At 30.6% G+C, this 19,788-nt stretch overlaps 3 non-coding genes across 3 annotated transcripts; all 3 read right to left on the minus strand.

The window, feature by feature from the left end:
• Positions 1-3,926: 3,926 nt before the first annotated feature.
• TRNAT-UGU (transfer RNA threonine (anticodon UGU)) lies at positions 3,927-3,998 on the minus strand. Its single transcript has one exon. It is a non-coding gene; the product is annotated as a tRNA-Thr (tRNA).
• Positions 3,999-13,220: 9,222 nt separating this feature from the next.
• On the minus strand, positions 13,221-13,292 carry TRNAT-UGU (transfer RNA threonine (anticodon UGU)). Its single transcript has one exon. It is a non-coding gene; the product is annotated as a tRNA-Thr (tRNA).
• A 3,350-nt stretch (positions 13,293-16,642) lies between these two features.
• TRNAT-UGU (transfer RNA threonine (anticodon UGU)) lies at positions 16,643-16,714 on the minus strand. Its single transcript has one exon. It is a non-coding gene; the product is annotated as a tRNA-Thr (tRNA).
• Positions 16,715-19,788: the final 3,074 nt, after the last annotated feature.

Raw genomic sequence — 19,788 nt, forward strand, 5'->3', positions numbered from 1 at the left:
TTACATGTTTTTGTTATAATTTAACGTCACAAACTCCACCATAATAACTTGGACATCATTGAACATTGCTAGCATGTTGTGTTGGTGCTTACTATTGATAAGTCTTAAGATATCTCCAACAAATTAAAACTCATCATTCGTAAGAAAACAATACAAATAAATGCGTAAAAATCTATCTTACTCAAATCTTTTCAATGTTCCATTTGTTAGAAATATTTCACATCACTATTGTTTTAAATAAAATTAGGTGTGTTTTTGAAAGAAGCAAATGTTAATATAAAGCTATGTTGATTTTCTCTATAAAATTTGAAACACTAGAACTTCAAAACCTAACTAATTAAATTTGTAACAACAATATAATTTGACCTAAATAACCATTGTGGATGTTTAATGGATGCGTTGCCATATGCATTACTTCTTGCCACTCCTAAATATTAGACTCTCTAAAAATATATAAAATAAAAATAGTGACAAAACTTTCTCATATGGGTAGAACGTTACTCACTGCAACTTTGAAAAAAAAACACATGCATATCATTAAATAGGAATATAAAAAGAAGCAAATGTTAAAATAAAACTATGCTGATTTTTTCTATAAAATTTGAAGCACTAGAACTTTGATATATATTTCAAAACCTAACTGAATAAAGTTGTAACAAAAATATAATTTGCCCTCATGCAGATCAAATTGCAGACCTTCAGTTTACAAGACTAACGCTCTACCACTGAGCTATAAGGGCAGATGAAACTCAATCTAAATATTTTTGCTATAATTTCATAGGTTCATAAACTCCATTGTAATAATTCGGACATCATTGAATAAAGTGAATATTGGTAGCATGTTGGGGTGGTGCGTACTATGTAAAAAACAGTACAAATAAATGCATAAAAATCTAGGTTACTCAAAAAGCTTTTCATTGGTCCTTTTGTTAGAAATATTTCATATAACTATTGTTTTAAATAAAGTTAGGTGTATTTTTGAAATAAGCAAAAGATAAAATAAAGCTATGTTGATTTTCTCTATCATATAAAATTTGAAGCACTTGGACTTTCAAACAAAATTCCAAATCTAAATGAATAAATTAGTAACAATAATATAATTTTCCCTCATGCAGGATATCTCCAACAAATAAAAACTCATCATTTGTAAGAAAACAATACAAATAAAAGCATAAAAATCTATCTTACTCAAAACTTTTCAATTGACCATTTGTTAGAAATATTTCACATCACTATTGTGTTAAATAACATTAGGTGTTTTTTTAAAATAAGTAAATGTTAAAATAAAGATATGCTGATTTTCTCTATAAAATTTGAAACACTAGAACTTCCAAACCTAACTGAATAACCATTGTCGATGTTTAATGGAGGCGTTGTAATATGCATTACTTCTTGCCACTCTTCAATGTTAGACTCTCTAAAAATATCTGAAAATAAAAATTGTGACAAAACTTTTTCATAAGGGATGAATGCTAACCCACTGCAACTTTGAAACAAAAACACATGTATATCATTAAATAGGAATACCAAAAGAAGCAAATGTTAAAACAAAACTATATGCTGAATTTCTCTATAAAATTAGAAGCACTAGAACTTCCATATATACTTCCAAACCTAACTGAATAAATTTGTAACAAAAATATAATTTGCTCTCATGCAGGATCAAATTGCAGACCTTCAGTAGACAAGACTGACGCTCTACCACTGAGCTATAAGGGCAGATGAAATTCAATCTAAATATTTTTGCTATAATTTCATAGGTTCACAAAATCCATTGTAATAATTTGGACATCATTGAATAAAGTGAATATTGGTAGCATGTTGGGCTGGTTTGTACTATTGAATAGTCTTTAGATATTTACAACAAATTAAAACTCATCATTTGTAAAAAAAAACAATACAAAAAATGAATAAAAATCTACGTTACTCAAAAACCTTTTCAATGGTCCTTTCGTTAGAAATATTTCATATAACTATTGTTTTAAATAAAATTAGGTGTACTTTTGAAAGTTGCAAATGATAAAATAAAGCTATGTTGGTTTTCTCTGTCATATAAAATTTGAAGCACTTGGACTTTTGAAACATCCTTCCAACCCTAACTGAATAAATTTGTAACAATAATATAATTTTCCTTAATGCAGGATCAAACTGCAGACCTTCAATTTACAAGACTGACACTCTACCTCTGAGTTATAAACACAGATGAAATTTAATTACATATTTTTGATATAATTTAGTGTTATAAACTCCACTGTAATAATTTGGACATCATTGAATATTGGTAGCATGTTAGATTGGTGCGTACTATTGACAAGTCTTAAGATATCCGCAACAAATTAAAACTCATCATTTGTAAGAAAACAATACAAATAAATGCATAAAAATGTATCTTACTCAAACCTTTTCAATGGTCCATTTGTTAGAAATATTTCACATCACTATTATTTTAAATATAATTAGGTGTGTTTTTGAAAGAAGCAAATGTTAAATAAAGCTATGCTGATTTTCTCTATAAAATTTGATACACTAGAACTTCCAAACCTATATGAATAAATTTGTAACAACAATATAATTGAACTAAATAATAATTAACGATGTTTAATGGAGGCGTTGTTATATGCATTACTTCTTGCCACTCTTCAATATTAGACTCTCTAAAAATATCTAAAAATAAAAATAGTGACAAAACTTTCTGATGAGGGTAGAACGTTACCCACTGCAACTTTGAAAAAAAAACATAAACCTAACTGAATAAATTTGTAACAATATTTCAATTTGCCTCAACGCAAGATCGAATTGCAGACCTTCGGTTTACAAGACTGACGCTCTACCACTGAGATATAAGGGCAGATAAACTTAAATTTAAATATTTTTCCTATAATTGCATAGGTTCATAAACTCCATTGTAATAATTTGGACAACATTGAATACAATGAATATTGGTATCATGTTGGGGTTGTGCGTACTATTGAAAACTTTTTCAATGGTCCTTTTGTTAGAGTTATTTCATATAACTATTGTTTTAAATAAAATTAGGTGTATTTTTTAAAGAGGCAAATGATAAAATAAAGCTATGTTGATTTTCTCTATCATATAAAATTTGAAGCACTAGGACTTTCAAATATGCTTTCAAACCTAAATGAATAAATTTGAAACAATAATATAATTTTCCCTCATGCAGGATAAAAATGCAGACCTTCAGTTTACAAGACTGACACTCTACCCCTGTACTATAAGGACAGATGAAATTTAATTTACATGTTTTTGTTATAATTTAGTGTCATAAACTCCATCATAATAATTTGGACATCGTTGAATATTGGTAGCATGTTGTGTTGGTGCGTACTATTGATAAGTCTTAAGATATCTCCAACAAATTAAAACTCATCATTTGTAAGAAAACAATACAAATAAATGCATAAGAATCTATCTTACTCAAAACTTTTCAATTGTCCATTTATTAGATATATTTCACATCACTATTGTTTTAAATGAAATTAGGTGTTTTTTTGAAAGAAGCAAATGTTAAAATAAAGATATGTTGATTTTCTCTATAAAATTTGAAACACTGGAACTTCCAAACCTAACTGAATAAATTTGTAACAACAATATAATTTAACCTAAATAACCATTGTCGATGTTTAATGGAGGCGTTGTAATATGCATTACTTCTTGCCACTCTTCAATGTTAGACTCTCTAAAAATATCTGAAAATGAAAATTGTGACAAAAGTTTTTCATAAGGGATGAATGTTAACCCATTGCAACTTTGAAACAAAAATACATGTATATCATTAAATAGGAATACAAAAGAAGCAAATGTTAAAATAAAAATATATGCTGAATTTCTCTATAAAATTAGAAGCACTAGAACTTCCATATATACTTCCAAACCTAACTGAATAAAGTTGTAACAAAAATATAATTTGCCCTCATGCAGGATCGAACTGCAGACCTTCAGTTTACAAGACTGACGCTCTACCACTGAGCTATAAGGGCAAATGAAATTCAATCTAAATAGTTTTGCTATAAATTCATAGGTACATAAGTTCCATTGTAATAATTTGAACATCATTGAATAAAGTGAATATTGGTAGCATGTTGGGAAGGTGCGTACTATGTAAAAGCTTAAGATATCTGCAACAAATTAAAACTAATCATTTGTAAAAAATAGTACAAATAAATGCATAAAAATCTATGTTACTCGAAAACCTTTTCATTGGTCCTTTTCACTACGCCAAATAAGGGAAAAGAGGGCGCTTATTTTGGCCTATAACAGCGCTTTTAAGCGCCCTCTAAAGTGGCGCTGGCATAGGTAAAGACAGCGCTTTGTTTTCCTGGAGAAAGCGCTGTCTAAAGTGGCCCTTTAAGGGCCACATTATAGTGCGCTTTAAGAAAAAAGCGCCCTCTGGAGTGGTCCATAAAGAGACACCTTAGAGGGCGTTTTCAGGAAAAAGCGCCCTCTAAAGTTGTCAATGTAAAGTGTTTAGAGGGCGCTTTCAGGAATAAGCGCCCTCTAAAGTTGTCAATGTAAAGTGTTTAGAGGGCGCTTTCAGGAAAAAGCGCCCTCTAAAGTTGACAATGTAAAGTGTTTAGAGGGCGCTTTCAGGAAAAAGCGCCCTCTAAAGTTGTCAATGTAAAGTGTTTAGAGGGCGCTTTCTGGACAAAGCGCCCTCTAAAGTGTTAGTTATTTTAAAAAAAATTTGTTTGAAAAACAGTGGATATTTAATTGGTAACCTGTTCGCATGCTGCAAAAGTGTAAAATTCATATTGATTTCATCCTTTAATCCAATGTTATACACCATTAATCCATTGATATATACAACATGAATCCATTTATATACAACATTAATCCTCCATATATACAACATTAATATATGATTCTTTGATCAAAAATATACAACAACATATTCATGATTTAGTAAAATTACAACAACAATATACAACATATATACAACAACAGCATACAACAACAACATTCCATACATATATGTACAACAATATACAACCTAGCTATATGATTCTTTGATCAACAATGAATTGACACAATTCATCCTTGATTTCATCCAAATGAGCTCTTGAGTAAGATTTGTATTCCTCAAAGTACTACAATTAAGAGAATAAAACATATTCATGATTTAGTAACAAATTAGATGAAATATCCGATAATATTAAAATAAACCCTAAGTTATTATTCCATACCATTTTTGGGATGTCTATACGATTCAACGCAATGATGTCTCTCATAAATCTCATTACAAAAAATCCGCAATCGACCGAATTATTTTGTTGAGGACACTACACAGAAAAACAAACAATATATATATAGTTAATTTCTTACAAACACTATTATAAGCAAAAAAACAAACACTATTATAAGCAAAAATAAGATACTTAATATATACCTGAACTCTGATCCAGGTAATGTCCTTCCTATTGCGGTATTTCTTTTTCAATCTAAATTTTATTATTGCCCTAACAAAATAAAAACGTATATTGAGATCAATCTGACAGACATAATTAAATATACAAATACACACGATTATTTAGGGGAATTTCACTTACGCGTCAACCGTCTTCTTCATACTCGGATATTTACTCCAATCACCCGATAAAGAATCGAGATAATACACTATTAGTCTCGAAAGATCCATAGCAACCAACACCCAGTGACCACTGTAAAATAAAACAAAAATTTAGATGAATGAAAATTTTCTACGTAAAAGATATACATAGATTAGAATGAAATTATTAGAAAGAAAATCTAACCCGTTGCCAGAATTAAACGGTAAAAAATACAAACTGGGTGTAGACTTATCGCCGGCCGCCATGAATATATCGACTAGATCATTCTTTACGGATGTTGAATTATTCGTTATTAACGTTGCGTTGATACGGGAAGCAGCAATAAAATTGAAACGGTTACACAATTCAGTTCCCCGCATCAATGTTACATACATATACCTTAAATAGAAACATAATAAACATTAGACTACTCATTGAAATGTGTAAATAAATTGTTCAACTAAGTAAATTATAGATTGATCGGAGTACCATATGTATGTATGAATGACAGCGATGCCCAATTCGGTGTGTTCAAAAAGTTGTTGGAAGTCCTCCTTTCCAATTATTTCGAAATGAGCAACTCCGAAAACACCTTCATCAAAATTTATAGTACGAATGGCCCCCCCATGCATAATATCGGACTCCTCCACCATTTTCTCAAGACGCATCAAAATTTGAGATTTTGTCCCGGACGTCGTTGGAATATCCTTAGCAGCGCTTTTCAACTCTCGACCGGGAACCTAAAAATTCATATAAAATAAATCATGACTTTTTGTGATGCAACATAATCGTTGCGTATATAATTCAATGGGTATATATATTTGTACCTCTTTTTGAGATGCAACCGACTCGATGCGTCTTGAAATCCCTTTACCAACTTTATGTGTGGGTCTTGTAGGAGTCTAACATTACCATATAATTGATTAAATATCATAATTGTAGCTGAATTGAAATGTGAATACTAAATATTCATAATCATTTAGAACATATATACCTCGGCATCAGGGAAAATTAGCTCTGACGGCCAACCAACAAAGGATCCGACTGCATCTCGCATCAACGTTGTCTCTGAAACAACGTCAGGTAATGGTAGACGGGCGTCCGTATCGAATACGAGGTCAACCGAAACTTTCATAAATCCCACCGGGAGGGGATTATGGTGAAGTAATTCACCCGAAGTATTGTGCACTTTTCCCTTGCCAACCATGCGATAAGTTGGTGACGATAGATACAGCTGACAAGGTGAAATGCCCTAAACCAATAATAAATGTTATTGTTAACTTGTATATGTGTCAAGTAAAAAAGTGCTATTTTAATTTCATAATAACATATATAATTACCTCGGGAAATTTCGGTTGATGATTGATACTAGCTCGGTCACTAGTATCTTTTGCCTCGGAAGCGCACCTTTCCTCTCTATACCTTGCATTCTCGTTTTGCAGTTGGAGTACTTGTGCCCTTAACTCCGCCAAGGTCTCCATCACCTCTTTGTTGGTAGGATTTTTTGTTTTTGTTTTTTTATAAAATGACGACGGAGTCACACCAAAACCCTTACCCCTCACACGACCGGAATACTCAGGAACATTTAGTACTCGACTAAGTACGCTCCTGCAATCCTGGACCTCGGTTGAAGGTACGGTTTGGGATAAAGTCTCCTGAAATATTATTAGAGGAGATTAAAAATGAATTATATGTCTAACAAAATTTTCGATATAATTAAAGAAATAATGTTACATATACTTACACATTCGTCATAAACATTTTGGACCGCTTCAACGACAGCCCCATCCTTCCCAACCCGAGCAGCCTTCCATAATACGTGATCCGGAAGAGATGTTGCGTCACTTTTCTCCTCGGCTAGCTACACATTGAATTAGATTATAAGATCATCAATTATAACATATTGTGACAATGTATAAGCTCATAGTATTTGAATATACTCACAATTCTTTGTTGTAACCGTGCATAACCCATACGCCCTTTTTTGTACGGATACGCGGGTTTTGATGCCCTTTTCCTATTTATGTCGCTTACTTCCTGGATAAAAAAGTTTAAGGCATATTAGAACTTAGTAACTTAACAATTGTATAATAGCATAATTAATAGACATTACATGGAATTTTTCGTTTCTTCGTTTGGCGACAAAGTTATTCCATTCATCGGCTGAAATAATCTCGGCATACTTCATTGGCCGTTCTCCTTCAACAAATTTTCCTTCCTCATCCTTGAGAAATTTGTTGCACAAAAAGGATCGAAATCCTCGGAGTCTTTTTCCGGCCAATTGAATACAATATTTTTGCCGGCTTTCATCGATGTGAAAGGATCTCTAAAAAACATACAAATGGAGTGTGTTATTATAAAGTAATATTATAACAATATATGGTTAACAAATAGTCAACAAAAAAACATATAACAATATATGGTAAGTACCTTTATCTCCGACCATATTTTTTCCTTGCCAACCTTCAAGTCCGGACTTCTCCAATTATCACATGTAATCAGAATATGTTGGCGAACAAGGAAACCAATGTAACTTGCCAACATTGAACCGTTAGGCTCAATTAGTTGGTCTTCAGCACTCCAATGTACTTCAAATTTTACACCCTTGTCTCTTGCACGAATGATTGACTTCATAACAGTCAATCCTCGTTTGATTTCTTTTTCAACATTATTATGTGATTCATTCGCGGCATTGGTATCGTCTTGGTTAGCCATTTTATCTGTAATATAGAAATGATTCAATAAGACCCAAGTAAGACAATGATTCAATACGTGAACACATTCATATACCTTCCATTTCTCTCATGTTACAACAATCTAAACTCTTTTTTTTTTATCATTATTGAATACAAACTCACACACACCTACTGCATGCAAAAGACCAATGCAAACTTATGGTGTTTGGAACATGAACAAACTTGTATCCATAATCATCAAACTTCCAAAAACAAGCTCAAACACACTTCAAATATATCAGTTTTCAATCAGAAATAAAAAACTCAGTTTGCCCTAAACAACATTAATCAACATAATGCACAAAATGAAAAACTAAGTTTAGAAAATGCCATAATCAAACACATGAAGAAAGTGAACGGTAACGATGGAGAAGTGAAATACCTTAAAGGTGACGGTAACGATGGAGAAGAAAGTGAACAGTGACGGTGGAAGAGGATAACGCAGTGAACGTGAACGGTGAGGGAGGGAGAACGAACGGCGACGATGACGGTGAGGGAGGGAGAACGAACGATGAACGGTGAGGGAGTAATCGCAGTAGAGAGTAATCACAGTTGAGAGAAAACGAAATAGCTTATAGAGAGGGAAAATAAAGAGACATGCAGTATATGTTATATTTTTAATGTTTACTAAAGGGGACCTTAGAGGGCGCTTTCTTAAAAAAAGCGCCCTCTAAAGGGGGCCTAAGAGGGCGCTTTTGAAAGCGCTCTCTAAGGCTTTCCAAAAGCGCCTTCTAAACTGGAAATGTACATGGACTTAGAGAGCGCTTTTTCAAAAGCGCCCTCTAAGGGTAACCTTAGAGGGCGCTTTCACAAAAGCGCCCTCTATTGTTGTCCCTCCATTTTTTTTTGGCTTCACTTTAGAGGGCGCTTTGTTACAAAAGCGCCCTCTAAAGGGGGTCTTAGAGAGCGCTTTAAGCGCTCTCTAAGGCTTTCCAAAAGCGCCTTATAAACTGGAAATGTACATGGACATAGAGAGCGCTTTTTTAGAAGCGCCCTCTAAGGTTACCCTTAGAGGGCGCTTTCAATAAAGCGTCCTCTATTGGTGTCCCTTCATTTCCTCATTATTTTTTCGCTTCACTTTAGAGGGCGCTTTGTTACAAAAGCGCCCTCTAAAGTGCGCTGTCTATTCAAGTTGTTCGCTCCTTATTTTTTCTCTTCACTTTAGAGTGCGCTTTTGTAATAAAGCGCCCTTTATAAAGGGGACATTAGAGGGCGCTTGTGGAAAAAAAGCGCCCTCTAAAGGGTGCCTAAGAGGGCGCTTACGAAAGCGCTCTCTGAGGCTTTCCAGAAGCGCTTTATAAGCTGGAAATGCACGTGGACTTATAACAGCGCTTTATTAAAAGCGCCCTCTAAGGGTAACCTTAGAGGGCGCTTTCTAAAAAGCTCCATGTATTGTTGTCCCTCTATCTCCTCCTTATTTTTTCGTTTCACCTTAGAGGGCGCTTGTGGAAACAAAGCGCCCTCTAAAGGGGGCCTAAGAGGGCGCTTATGAAAGCGCTCTCTAAGGCTTTCCAGAAGCGCTTTATAAGCTGGAAATGCACATGGACTTATAACAGCGCTTTATTAAAAGCGCCCTCTAAGGGTAACCTTAGAGGGCGCTTTCTAAAAAGCGCCATGTATTGTTGTCCCTCTATCTCCTCCTTATTTTTTCGCTTCACCTTAGAGGGCGCTTTGTTACAAAAGCGCTCTCTAAAGTGCGCTGTCTATTGCTCCTTATTTTTCGCTTCACTTTAAAGAGCGCTTTTGTAGTAAAGCGCCCTCTAAGGTGCGCTGTCTATTCCAGTTTTTGGCGTAGTGTTTGTTAAAAATATTTCATATAACAATTGTTTTAAATAGAGTTAGGTGTATTTTTGAAATAAGCAAATGATAGAAAAAAAAACTATGTTGATTTTCTCTATTATATAAAATTTGAAGCACTTCGACTTTCGAACAAAATTCCAAACCTAAATGAATAAATTTGTAACAATAATATAATTTTCCCTCATGCAGGATATCTCCAACAAATAAAAACACATCATTTGTAAGAAAGCAATACAAATAAATGCATAAAAATCTATCTTACTCTAAACTTTTCAATTGTCCATTTAATAGAAATATTTTACTTCACTATTGTTTTAAATAAAATTAGGTGTTTTTTTGAAAGAAGCAAATGATAAAATAAAGATATGCTGATTTTCTCTATAAAATTTGAAACACTAGAACTTCCAAACCTAACTGAATAAATTTGGAACAACAATATAATTTAACCTAAATAACCATTGTCGATGTGTAATGGAGGCGTTGTAATATGCATTACTTCTTGCCACTCTTCAATGTTAGACTCTCTAAAAATATCTGAAAATAAAAATTGTGACAAAACTTTTTCATAAGGGATGAATGTTAACCCATTGCAACTTTGAAACAAAAACACATGTATATCATTAAATAGGAATACCAAAAGAAGCAAATGTTAAACTAAAACTATATGCTGAATTTCTCTATAAAATTAGAAGCACTAGAACTTCCATATATACTTCCAAACCTAACTGAATAAATTTGTAACAAAAATATAATTTGCTCTCATGCAGGATCAAATTGCAGACCTTTAGTAGACAAGACTGACGCTCTACCGCTGAGCTATAAGGGCAGATGAAATTCAATCTAAATATTTTTGCTATAATTTCATAGGTTCACAAAATCCATTGTAATAATTTGGACATCGTTGAATAAAGTGAATATTGGTAGCATGTTGGGGTGGTTTGTACTATTGAATAGTCTTTAGATATTTACATCAAATTAAAACTCATCGTTTGTAAAAAAACAATACAAAAAATGAATAAAAATCTACGTTACTCAAAAACCTTTTCAATGGTCCTTTCGTTAGAAATATTTCATATAACTATTGTTTTAAATAAAATTAGGTGTACTTTTGAAAGTTGCAAATGATAAAATAAAGCTATGTTGGTTTTCTCTGTCATATAAAATTTGAAGCACTTGGACTTTTGAAACATCCTTCCAACCCTAACTGAATAAATTTGTAACAATAATATAATTTTCCTTTATGCAGGATCAAACTGCAGACCTTCAATTTACAAGACTGACACTCTACCTCTGAGTTATAAACACAAATGAAATTTAATTACATATTTTTGATATAATTTAGTGTTATAAACTCCACTGTAATAATTTGGACATCATTGAATATTGGTAGCATGTTGGATTGGTGCGTACTATTGACAAGCCTTAAGATATCCGCAACAAATAAAAACTCATCATTTGTAAGAAAACAATACAAATAAATGCATAAAAATGTATCTTACTCAAACCTTTTCAATGGTCCATTTGTTAGAAATATTTCACATCACTATTATTTTAAATATAATTAGGTGTATTTTTGAAAGAAGCAAATGTTAAAATAAAGCTATGCTGATTTTCTCTATAAAATTTGATACACTAGAACTTCCAAACCTATATGAATAAATTTGTAACAACAATATAATTGAACTAAATAATAATTAACGATGTTTAATGGAGGCGTTGTTATATGCATTACTTCTTGCCACTCTTCAATATTAGACTCTCTAAAAATATTTAAAAATAAAAATAGTGACAAAACTTTCTGATGAGGGTAGAACGTTACCCACTGCAACTTTGAAAAAAAAACATAAACCTAACTGAATAAATTTGTAACAATATTTCAATTTGCCTCAACGCAAGATCGAATTGCAGACCTTCGGTTTACAAGACTGACGCTCTACCACTGAGATATAAGGGCAGATAAACTTAAATTTAAATATTTTTCCTATAACTGCATAGGTTCATAAACTCCATTGTAATAATTTGGACAACATTGAATACAATGAATATTGGTATCATGTTGGGGTGGTGCGTACTATTGAAAAGTTTTAAGATATATGCAACTAATTAAAACTCATTATTCGTAAAAAAAACAGTAAAAATAAAAGCATAAAAATCTACGTTACTCAAAAACCTTTTCAATGGTCCTTTTGTTAGAGTTCTTTCATATAACTATTGTTTTAAATAAAATTAGGGTTATTTTTTAAAGAGGCAAATGATAAATTAAAGCTATGTTGATTTTCTCTATCATATAAAATTTGAAGCACTAGGACTTTCAAATATGCTTTCAAACCTAAATGAATAAATTTGTAACAATAATATAATTTTCCCTCATGCAGGATAAAAGTGCAGACCTTCAGTTTACAAGACTAACACTCTACCCCTGTACTATAAGGACAGATGAAATTTAATTTACATGTTTTTGTTATAATTTAGAGTCATAAACTCCATCATAATAATTTGGACATCGTTGAATATTGGTAGCATGTTGGGTTGGTGCGTACTATTGACAAGTCTTAAGATATCTCCAACAAATAAAAACTCATCAGTTGTAAGAAAACAATACAAATAAATGCATAAAAATCTATCTTACTCAAAACTTTTCAATTGTCCATTTGTTAGATATATTTAACATCACTATTGTTTTAAATAAAATTAGGTGTTCTTTTGAAAGAAGCAAATGTTAAAATAAAGATATGTTGATTTTCTCTATAAAATTTGAAACACTGGAACATCCAAACCTAACTGAATAAATTTGTAACAATATTATAATTTAACCTAAATAACCATTGTCGATGTTTAATGGAGGCGTTGTAATATCCATTACTTCTTGCCACTCTTCAATGTTAGACTCTCTAAAAATATCTGAAAATGAAAATTGTGACAAAACTTTTTCATAAGGGATGAATGTTAACCCATTGCAACTTTGAAACAAAAACACATGTATATCATTAAATAGGAATACCAAAAGAAGCAAATGTTAAAATAAAACTATATGCTGAATTTCTCTATAAAATTAGAAGCACTAGAACTTCCATATATACTTCCAAACCTAACTGAATAAAGTTGTAACAAAAATATAATTTGCCCTCATGCAGGATCGAACTGCAGACCTTCAGTTTACAAGACTGACGCTCTACCACTGAGCTATAAGGGCAGATGAAATTCCATCTAAATAGTTTTGCTATAAATTCATAGGTTCATAAGTTCCATTGTAATAATTTGGACATCATTGAATAAAGTGAATATTGGTAGCATGTTGGGAAGGTGCGTACTATGTAAAAGCTTAAGATATCTGCGACAAATTAAAACTAATCATTTGAAAAAAATAGTACAAATAAATGCATAAAAATCTATGTTACTTGAAAACCTTTTCATTGGTCCTTTTGTAAGAAATATTTGATATAACAATTGTTTTAAATAGAGTTAGGTGTATTTTTGAAATAAGCAAATGATAGAAAAAAAGCTATGTTGATTTTCTCTATTATATAAAATTTGAAGCACTTGGACTTTCGAACAAAATTCCAAACCTAAATGAATAAATTTGTAACAATAATATAATTTTCCCTCATGCAGGATATCTCCAACAAACAAAAACTCATCATTTGTAAGAAAGCAATACAAATAAATGCATAAAAATCTATCTTACTCAAAACTTTTCCATTGTCCATTTATTAGAAATATTTTACATCACTATTGTTTTAAATAAAATTAGGTGTTTTTTTGAAAGAAGCAATGATAAAATAAAGATATGCTGATTTTCTCTATAAAATTTGAAACACTAGAACTTCCAAACCTAACTGAATAAATTTTTAACAACAATATAATTTAACCTAAATAACCATTGTCGATGTTTAATGGAGGCGTTGTAATATGCATTACTTCTTGCCACTCTTCAATGTTAGACTCTCTAAAAATATCTGAAAATAAAAATTGTGACAAAACTTTTTCATAAGGGATGAATGTTAACCCATTGCAACTTTGAAACAAAAACACATGTATATCATTAAATAGGAATAACAAAAGAAGCAAATGTTAAAATAAAACTATATGCTGAATTTCTTTATAAAATTAGAAGCACTAGAACTTCCATATATACTTCCAAACCTAACTGAATAAATTTGTAACAAAAATATAATTTGCTCTCATGCAGGATCAAATTGCAGACCTTCAGTAGACAAGACTGACGCTCTACCACTGAGCTATAAGGGCAGATGAAATTCAATCTAAATATTTTTGCTATAATTTCATAGGTTCACAAAATCCATTGTAATAATTTGGACATCGTTGAATAAAGTGAATATTGGTAGCATGTTGGGGTGGTTTGTACTATTGAATAGTCTTTAGATATTTACATCAAATTAAAACTCATTATTTGTAAAAAAAACAATACAAAAAATGAATAAAAATCTACGTTACTCAAAAACCTTTTCAATGGTCCTTTCGTTAGAAATATTTCATATAACTATTTTTTTAAATAAAATTAGGTGTACTTTTGAAAGTTGCAAATGATAAAATAAAGCTATGTTGGTTTTCTCTCTCATATAAAATTTGAAGCACTTGGACTTTTGAAACATCCTTCCAACCCTAACTGAATAAATTTGTAACAATAATATAATTTTCCTTTATGCAGGATCAAACTGCAGACCTTCAATTTACAAGACTGACACTCTACCTCTGAGTTATAAACACAGATGAAATTTAATTACATATTTTTGATATAATTTAGTGTTATAAACTCCACTGTAATAATTTGGACATCATTGAATATTGGTAGCATGTTGGATTGGTGCGTACTATTGACAAGTCTTAAGATATCCGCAACAAATTAAAACTCATCATTTGTAAGAAAACAATACAAATAAATGCATAAAAATGTATCTTACTCAAACCTTTTCAATGGTCCATTTGTTAGAAATATTTCACATCACAATTATTTTAAATATAATTAGGTGTATTTTTGAAAGAAGCAAATGTTAAAATAAAGCTATGCTGATTTTCTCTATAAAATTTGATACACTAGAACTTCCAAACCTATATGAATAAATTTGTAACAACAATATAATTGAACTAAATAATAATTAACGATGTTTAATGGAGGCGTTGTTATATGCATTACTTCTTGCCACTCTTTAATATTAGACTCTCTAAAAATATCTAAAAATAAAAATAGTGACAAAACTTTCTGATGAGGGTAGAACGTTACCCACTGCAACTTTGAAAAAAAAACATAAACCTAACTGAATAAATTTGTAACAATATTTCAATTTGCCTCAACGCAAGATCGAATTGCAGTCCTTCGGTTTACAAGACTGGCGCTCTACCACTGAGATATAAGGGCAGATAAACTTAAATTTAAATATTTTTCCTATAATTGCATAGGTTCATAAACTCCATTGTAATAATTTGGACAACATTGAATACAAGGAATATTGGTATCATGTTGGGGTGGTGCGTACTATTGAAAAGTTTTAAGATATCTGCAACTAATTAAAACTCATCATTTGTAAAAAAACAGTACAAATAAATGCATAAAAATCTACGTTACTCAAAAACCTTTTCAATGGTCCTTTTGTTAGAGTTATTTCATATAACTATTGTTTTAAATAAAATTAGGGTTATTTTTTAAAGAGGCAAATGATAAATTAAAGCTATGTTGATTTTCTCTATCATATAAAATTTGAAGCACTAGGACTTTCAAATATTCTTTCAAACCTAAATGAATAAATTTGTAACAATAATATAATTTTCCCTCATGCAGGATAAAAGTGCAGACCTTCAGTTTACAAGACTGACACTCTACCCCTGTACTATAAGGACAGATGAAATTTAATTTACATGTTTTTGTTATAATTTAGTGTCATAAACTCCATCATAATAATTTGGACATCGTTGAATATTGGTAGCATGTTGTGTTGGTGCGTACTATTGATAAGTCTTAAGATATCTCCAACAAATTAAAACTCATCATTTGTAAGAAAACAATACAATTAAATGCATAAGAATCTATCTTACTCAAAACTTTTCAATTGTCCATTTGTTAGATATATTTGACATCACTATTGTTTTAAATAAAATTAGGTGTTTTTTTGAAAGAAGCAAATGTTAAAATAAAGATATGTTGATTTTCTCTATAAAATTTGAAACAATGGAACTTCCAAACCTAACTGAATAAATTTGTAACAACAATATAATTTAACCTAAATAACCATTGTCGATGTTTAATGGAGGCGTTGTAATATGCATTACTTCTTGCCACTCTTCAATGTTAGACTCTCTAAAAATACCTGAAAATGAAAATTGTGACAAAACTTTTTCATAAGGGATGAATGTTAACCCATTGCAACTTTGAAACAAAAACACATGTATATCATTAAATAGGAATACCAAAATAAGCAAATGTTAAAATAAAACTATATGCTGAATTTCTCTATAAAATTAGAAGCACTAGAACTTCCATATATACTTCCAAACCTAACTGAATAAAGTTGTAACAAAAATATAATTTGCCCTCATGCATGATCGAACTGCAGACCTTCAGTTTACAAGATTGACGCTCTACCACTGAGCTATAAGGGCAGATGAAATTCCATCTAAATAGTTTTGCTATAAATTCAGAGGTTCATAAGTTCCATTGTAATAATTTGGACATCATTGAATAAAGTGAATATTGGTAGCATGTTGGGAAGGTGCGTACTATGTAAAAGCTTAAGATATCTGCGACAAATTAAAACTAATCATTTGTAAAAAACAGTACAAATAAATGCATAAAAATCTATGTTACTCGAAAACCTTTTCGTTGGTCCTTTTGTTAGAAATATTTCATATAACAATTGTTTTAAATAGAGTTAGGTGTGTTTTTGAAATAAGCAAATGATAACAAAAAGCTATGTTGATTTTCTCTATTATATAAAATTTGAAGCACTTGGACTTTCGAACAAAATTCCAAACCTAAATGAATAAATTTGTAACAATAATATAATTTTCCCTCATGCAGGATATCTCCAACAAATAAAAACTCATCATTTGTAAGAAAGCAATACAAATCAATGCATAAATTTCTATCTTACTCAAAACTTTTCAATTGTCCATTTATTAGAAATATTTTACATCACTATTGTTTTAAATAAAATTAGGTGTTTTTTTGAAAGAAGCAAATGATAAAATAAAGATATGCTGATTTTCTCTATAAAATTTGAAACACTAGAACTTCCAAACCTAACTGAATAAATTTGTAACAACAATATAATTTAACCTAAATAACCATTGTCGATGTTTAATGGAGGCGTTGTAATATGCATTACTTCTTGCCACTCTTCAATGTTAGACTCTCTAAAAATATCTGAAAATAAAAATTGTGACAAAACTTTTTCATAAGGGATGAATGTTAACCCATTGCAACTTTGAAACAAAAACACATGTATATCATTAAATAGGAATACCAAAAGAAACAAATGTTAAAATAAAACTATATGCTGAATTTCTCTATAAAATTAGAAGCACTAGAACTTCCATATATACTTCCAAACCTAACTGAATAAATTTGTAACAAAAATATAATTTGCTCTCATGCATGATCAAATTGCAGACCTTCAGTAGACAAGACTGACGCTCTACCACTGAGCTATAAGAGCAGATGAAATTCAATCTAAATATTTTTGCTATAATTTCATAGGTTCAAAAAATCCATTGTAGCAATTTGGACATCGTTGAATAAAGTGAATATTGGTAGCATGTTGGGGTGGTTTGTACTATTGAATAGTCTTTAGATATTTACAACAAATTAAAACTCATCATTTGTAAAAAAAACAATACAAAAAATGAATAAAAATCTACGTTACTCAAAAACCTTTTCAATGGTCCTTTCGTTAGAAATATTTCATATAACTATTGTTTTAAATAAAATTAGGTGTACTTTTGAAAGTTGCAAATGATAAAATAAAGCTATGTTGGTTTTCTCTCTCATATAAAATTTGAAGCACTTGGACTTTTGAAACATCCTTCCAACCCTAACTGAATAAATTTGTAACAATAATATAATTTTCCTTTATGCAGGATCAAACTGCAGACCTTCAATTTACAAGACTGACACTCTACCTCTGAGTTATAAACACAGATGAAATGTAATTACATATTTTTGATATAATTTAGTGTTATAAACTCCACTGTAATAATTTGGACATCATTGAATATTGGTAGCATGTTGGATTGGTGCGTACTATTGACAAGTCTTAAGATATCCGCAACAAATTAAAACTCATCATTTGTAAGAAAACAATACAAATAAATGCATAAAAATGTATCTTACTCAAACCTTTTCAATGGTCCATTTGTTAGAAATATTTCACATCACTATTATTTTAAATATAATTAGGTGTGTTTTTGAAAGAAGCAAATGTTAAAATAAAGCTATGCTGATTTTCTCTATAAAATTTGATACACTAGAACTTCCAAACCTATATGAATAAATTTGTAACAACAATATAATTGAACTAAATAATAATTAACGATGTTTAATGGAGCCGTTGTTATATGTATTACTTCTTGCCACTCTTTAATATTAGACTCTCTAAAAATATCTAAAAATAAAAATAGTGACAAAACTTTCTGATGAGGGTAGAACGTTACCCACTGCAACTTTGAAAATAAAACATAAACCTAACTGAATAAATTTGTAACAATATTTCAATTTGCCTCAACGCAAGATCGAATTGCAGACCTTCGGTTTACAAGACTGGCGCTCTACCACTGAGATATAAGGGCAGATAAACTTAAATTTAAATATTTTTCCTATAATTGCATAGGTTCATAAACTCCATTGTAATAATTTGGACAACATTGAATACAATGAATATTGGTATCATGTTGGGGTGGTGCGTACTATTGAAAAGTTTTAAGATATCTGCAACTAATTAAAACTCATCATTTGTAAAAAAAACAGTACAAATAAATGCATAAAAATCTACGTTACTCAAAAACCTTTTCAATGGTCCTTTTGTTAGAGTTATTTCATATAACTATTGTTTTAAATAAAATTAGGGTTATTTTTTAAAGAGGCAAATGATAAATTAAAGCTATGTTGATTTTCTCTATCATATAAAATTTGAAGCACTAGGACTTTCAAATATGCTTTCAAACCTAAATGAATAAATTTGTAACAATAATATAATTTTCCCTCATGCAGGATAAAAGTGCAGACCTTCAGTTTACAAGACTGACACTCTACCCCTGTACTATAAGGACAGATGAAATTTAATTTACATGTTTTTGTTATAATTTAGTGTCATAAACTCCATCATAATAATTTGGACATCGTTGAATATTGGTAGCATGTTGTGTTGGTGCGTACTATTGATAAGTCTTAAGATATCTCCAACAAATTAAAACTCATCATTTGTAAGAAAACAATACAATTAAATGCATAAGAATCTATCTTACTCAAAACTTTTCAATTGTCCATTTGTTAGATATATTTGACATCACTATTGTTTTAAATAAAATTAGGTGTTTTTTTGAAAGAAGCAAATGTTAAAATAAAGATATGTTGATTTTCTCTATAAAATTTGAAACAATGGAACTTCCAAACCTAACTGAATAAATTTGTAACAACAATATAATTTAACCTAAATAACCATTGTCGATGTTTAATGGAG

Source organism: Lathyrus oleraceus, chromosome 6 (assembly GCF_024323335.1).
Source record: "Lathyrus oleraceus cultivar Zhongwan6 chromosome 6, CAAS_Psat_ZW6_1.0, whole genome shotgun sequence".
NCBI lineage: Eukaryota > Viridiplantae > Streptophyta > Magnoliopsida > Fabales > Fabaceae > Lathyrus > Lathyrus oleraceus.